At 40.9% G+C, this 5598-nt stretch overlaps 1 long non-coding RNA gene across 1 annotated transcript; it reads left to right on the plus strand.

The window, feature by feature from the left end:
* Window positions 1-334: 334 nt before the first annotated feature.
* LOC141156443 (uncharacterized) lies at window positions 335-4420 on the plus strand. Its single transcript, XR_012247617.1, has 4 exons — window positions 335-437; window positions 563-623; window positions 834-995; window positions 4197-4420. It is a non-coding gene; the product is annotated as an uncharacterized lncRNA (long non-coding RNA).
* The last annotated feature ends 1178 nt before the right edge of the window (window positions 4421-5598 follow it).

Consider the following 5598-nt stretch of genomic DNA (forward strand, 5'->3'; position numbering starts at 1 on the left):
TAGATAGATAGATAGATAGATAGATAGATACATTATACCTATTTATATAAATATTGTGCCAACATAGCACAGAACTATACATCTATCTATCTATAAGGGAGCACAAGGCAAGTACGGGCAGACAGGTACAAGACAGGTAAACTGACTGGCGCGTACTAGGGTCCTGACAACTAGCATGCGTGAAGACAATCACAGTATACGTTGTTCAGGCACCTCCCATCAGGTGGAGGTGCCTTAAATAATAAGGGTCTCCCAACCCTTGGCTGGGGACACTTTAGGAAGTCGGGAACTGTCCCTTTAAGAAGGAGGTGAGCACCCCAAGCACAATGCCCAGGGATCTGCGAGCCGTGCACAGACTATAGGCAGCTGCCAGAGAAGGAGACGTGTGGGAAGAGGGCCATGGCGGGGGAGGGGTGAATTGTGCAGGGACACTGAAGGTACAGAAACCTGCTACTTAAAACTGCAATCATTCCCGGAATATCTAAATTATAAAAAAATTAGACCCCAATTTCTCTGTATATCTTTCTCCGCAAGTAATAATTGCAATATTTATTTTCTACAGGCATTAACATCCTGCTAGGACAACTCCAGACACAAGAGAGATAACGCCGGGAGGATGAATGGTAAGTCAGTGCCTTATATACACATGACCACCTACACGTCTATGTGACTGCAAGCACCTAATAGTCGGATCATAGCGTTACAGAAACCTACTACTTAAAATTGTAATCATTCCTGGAATAACTAAAATAGAAAAAATTGACACCCGCTTTCTCTGTGTATATTCCGTATCTTTCTTCATAAGTAATAATTGTAATATTTATTTTCTACAGGCATTAACATACTGCTAGGACAACTCCAGACACAAGAGAGACCAATTATACCAAACATCGCCAACCAGCAAAGGAAAGTTTATTCCATAGGCTGAGAGCGATTGTGACGGCCCGTCCTTATAGAAGGAACAGGGCAGAGAGATAACGCCGGGAGGATGAATAGTAAGTCAGAGCCTTATATACACATGAGCACCTACACGTCTATGTGACTGCAAGCACCTAATATTCTGATCAGGGAGAGGGAATGCTGAACCCTATAGCTGAAAAAGCAAATAGATACATTATTCCCTGATTAAGTTATGGGATACTGACACATTTCTATCTATTTATATAAATATCTATCTATCTAAAAAAAATTAACCAGCACTAAGTAGTATATGGGTGAAAAGCCCATAAATATTTCACCCAAAAAACAAGAGGGCAGCACTGCAATATTTAAAGGGCCCTGCAAGATTTATTTAACTACTTTAACATTGATCATCTATCCTTTGTACAGGTCAGTAATGTGTGATCAGTGGCAGTGAGACACCCGGCACCCCCGCCAATCAGCTGTTCTCGGTGTCAGTGGCGGGCGGAAGTGCTCAGTTACAGAGCAGCACAGCACAGCTCCATATACCGTACAGTGGCCGCAGCCGGTACTGCATGTCCGCCCCTATTCAAATCAATTTCTGGGACCAAGAGGGCCTATTAACTGTACTGGTTGTACTATTGTGTATAGACCTGGGCAGTACGTGCATTAATTAACTCTGAAGTTTGGGGAGTGGTAAAGAGAATTAGAAATTATCTGGATGAAAAAAAAAATCCATTTTATGTTAAAGCTTCCAAATCAATAAAAAAAATTTAAAAAGTTACTTTTCTTTTTTTTCTCTATTTTTGCTCCAAATTTGTCAATTTATAAAGGAGTAAATTAAATAAAAATAAATAAATACATTTGCAGATGATCAAAGACCTAATACTAGGCAATAATACTTTAGCTTTAGTTGTACCAGACTGGCATTCTGTACTATAATTTAGAAACCTACTACTAACTGGAGCCATTCCTGGAATATCTACTATAAAAAAACTGACACCGTGATTTCTCTGGATATCTTCCTCTATCAATAATAATTTTAAGATTTATTTTCTACAGGCATTAACATACTGCTAGAACAACTCCAGACACAAGAGAGACCAATTATACCAAACATCGCCAACCAGCAAAGGAGAGGTTTTATCCATAGGCTGAGAGCGATTGTGACGGCCCGTCCTTATAGAAGGAACAGGGCAGAGAGATAACGACCGGAGGCTGAATGGTAAGTCAGTGCCTTATATACACATGACCACATACACGTCTATGTGACTGCAAGCACCTAATACTCTGATCAGGGAGAGGGAATGCTGAACCCTATAGCTAAAAATCAATCTATCTATCTATCTATCTATCTATCTATCTATCTATCTATCTATCTATCATCTATCTATCTATCTATCTATCTATCTATCTATTATCTATCTCATCCAATTAGATTCCAGAAGTTGATACAATGAATTGCTGTAGATAGAGGATCATAGTGAGAATATCTTTTCTCGGTGACTCACAAGGTGTTTTATATGAGCTCATTCCTTCTATAGGGCAGAACATGTTCTTTACCAGCATAAAGGCAGGAATTCTTTCCCCGGGAAGGAAGTCTTGCGTGACACAGTCAGTCGTCTGATATGACGTCTTGATATTGTTTTAGCACAGAGTATAATCTGTATCCTGGGACTTGTATTTTCTCTGGATACATTTTTGGAGTCGGATGATTTTTTTCTTTCCTGTGACAAGTTTTGACAAAACCAAAGTGTCTTCAGTAAGAATCAAATGTGTATTATCTGTAAAAACAGCAGGATTATAGAAGAGACTGGTGATATATAATGTGATTATTTATAGCAATTCTGTAAGGTTTTCCTTAAAGGAGGCGTCTTGTATGAAGCACACAGCGATCCTCTGAAGTAAGGCTGATGTGGACATCATACTGTACTATGGATACTTGCTGTACTATTTGGGGGCTGTGTACTGTTTTTGGGATGGATGGAATTGTGTATTAGGTGGGGGGACAGAGATGGATTAGCATGTGTTCCCCAAGAAAACACCTTTCCATTGCTAGGGTAGTTAGATAAAAGGATTGGGCAGCAAGCTTAGGTGCTTAAGTAAAACTCTGGGAAGCCCGGTTAAGCTGGTCGAATATGTTACATAAAGCCGCCAAAACCTGACAGCTTCGGCGTAACTGGCCGAACATATATGGGGGTGGCCCAATTCTTACCAACAGCCCGTTGGGAAAAGTATAGATTGGACAGTTTACATTTTGACATGCCCAACCATTTGTTCCCCTTTTTACCATTCAGAACACATGCACCCTCAGCCAAACCAAGTGTGTGTTGGAGACATCGGGAAGAAAAGCTGTAACAAGTTTTTGCCTAAGGCTGGGTTCACATTGTGCTTTAGTCTACTGTCAGTGGCTCCATCAGAACTTGTGTCTGTAGCCCTGTAAATCGGATTTGGATATTTGCGCTGATGTGACCATTGACTGTAATGATAGAGACGGAGTCACTGAGTTCTTTGTCAGACATCATTTTCCGCTGTATCCACCAATATGAGACAAGCTCCAAGATGTGGTGTCTGTTTGAGTCATGTATCTTACACAGACAGAACATATACCCATTGCAATCTATGGAGCTGTTCACATGTCCGTGTCTTTTTGCAGGTGATGTGTCCACCAAAAAAAAATCACACAGACACGTCTGTTTTTGATCTGAGTCACGGATCAAAATTACCCATACAAGTCTATGGGTCCGTGAAAGTCACGGACAGCGCACAGATCCCATTCCTGTGCAGGGTAGGAGAAGCTTTACGCTTTACAAATTTTTTTTGGGATGTACGAGAAAATCACTGATGGTAAGAATGAAAGTTCAGTCTAAAACACTGATAGAAATCCGTCCATTTTTAGTTCTTTTTAACATACGAAAAAATGACTGATGAGGTCTAAGAAGATTCCCTGGGAGAGGGCCTAATTTTGCAATATTAACATGCCTGGGCAGCCATGCTAATTCCTGCCAAGAGATTGTGATTTGATACTTGATCTATTGAGGCGTCTACTTTTGAAAGTGTTTGTCCAGAATTAGTAAAACATGGCAGTGCCCCACTTGTCCATGTATTGTGCCCGGTATTGCATCTCTGTTTCCCTCAAATAAATTGTTATGAGCTGTAATGCCACACACAACCTGTGACCAAGTGTGGCGCTGTTTATGGAAGTGACCAACCATGCTTTTTCTAATCCTGCACCATCCCAAGAAATACCATATTAATTTTGCATCATTTTCATGCCAACGATTCTTGCTTTCCAGACGCCATTCAGAAAACAGATGTCTTCTTTAGTGACCAACAGAAGTTGCTCTTCCGGTGATGCATGGAAGAAAAAAGCAAGATATGATGAAAAGCAGAGGAAGCAAGAGAAGCTTGTACCTGGACGTGAGCCAGCGTACGTGTGTAGGAAGCACCGGTGAGGCTGACATCTGGAAAGTATATAGATGGCTAGGTTTGTGCCGGAGATGCGCACATCTGGCGAGAAGGAAGCAAATGCCAACATCATGCACAGCGCTGCCCGCCTGATGGTGTACACAGGAATGTAATACATCACCCTCCCTATATGTTATGTTTTCAGCAATTTTTTTCTCTGAATAGACCAATAAAAATTATTTATTGCTCTTCAAAATGTAGTCAGTGGAATGTCTCCTGTCTATTTACATCTCCAAATATGCCGAGGAACCTTGGCCCCTTCCTGGTGGGAGTCCATAAAGGTCACCGCTTGCAGACAGCGGTATTTGACCTTGAGGCATGCCCTGGCTATCTGTACAAGATGTTGAAATCACATTCATTAACTGCAAATATGCAACACATGATTGTCAGCAGAATATTGCCACGATATAATGTGTATGGGGGCAGGGTGGGATTCCGACATGTTGGATAAATGCGTCTGACAGTCGCTTATCCCCAGATGTACATGGGTGACCGATCAGAGCGTTCATTTTAATGGTGAAGACAGAGAATAGCTGTGAAATGCATGAGTGTTATCTGTAGTGTGGACTGACGATACTCCGATTGTACAGAACTGTAGCTTTAAGGCAGCCTGTACTCTGCGGATAGATTGGTAAGCATATGGAAGGAATAAATCCTCTTATAACGCTGTCCCTCCAAAGGATGGATGTTAAAGGTAAGCAGTCACCTGATTCATGCTGCCCAAACCACGGGCACAATTGCAGCGAGATGAAACGCTCTCAGAGAAAATATAGTTTGAAAAAGGAGCGGACCCAGACAGGAGAGGCCTCTGTGCAAGAACAATATATGGGCTGTTTGCAGTCCAATAGCTCATTTATATCTCATAGATATAGCTCATCCCTATATCTCAGATATTTAGCCACAGACTGCTTAAACTTACGGCAGTATTCACTTACAAACCTCAGTATTAACAATATATAGCAGCCAAGAGGAAAAACTTTTAAAATATAACCTTTATTAGATCCTTAAAATAATACATTTTTTAATTTTTTATTTTTTTTTGTACCTCCAATGTCCAGTATAAACGGCTCATAACCCCTGTCGCATCATAGGCAAGCTCCCTATGCACTAGAGGGAATCAGCACAAAATACCTCTAACCTTATTAAGGACACAGTACACTAAAACAAGACACTGCAACCTTCTTATAAATCCCATTGGAAGGAACCAGAAATATATAATGTCAATCCCAT

The sequence above is a fragment of the Phyllobates terribilis genome, unplaced genomic scaffold, assembly GCF_046119375.1.
Source record: "Phyllobates terribilis strain yellow unplaced genomic scaffold, ASM4611937v1 Scaffold_8__6_contigs__length_399053987, whole genome shotgun sequence".
Classification (NCBI taxonomy): domain Eukaryota; kingdom Metazoa; phylum Chordata; class Amphibia; order Anura; family Dendrobatidae; genus Phyllobates; species Phyllobates terribilis.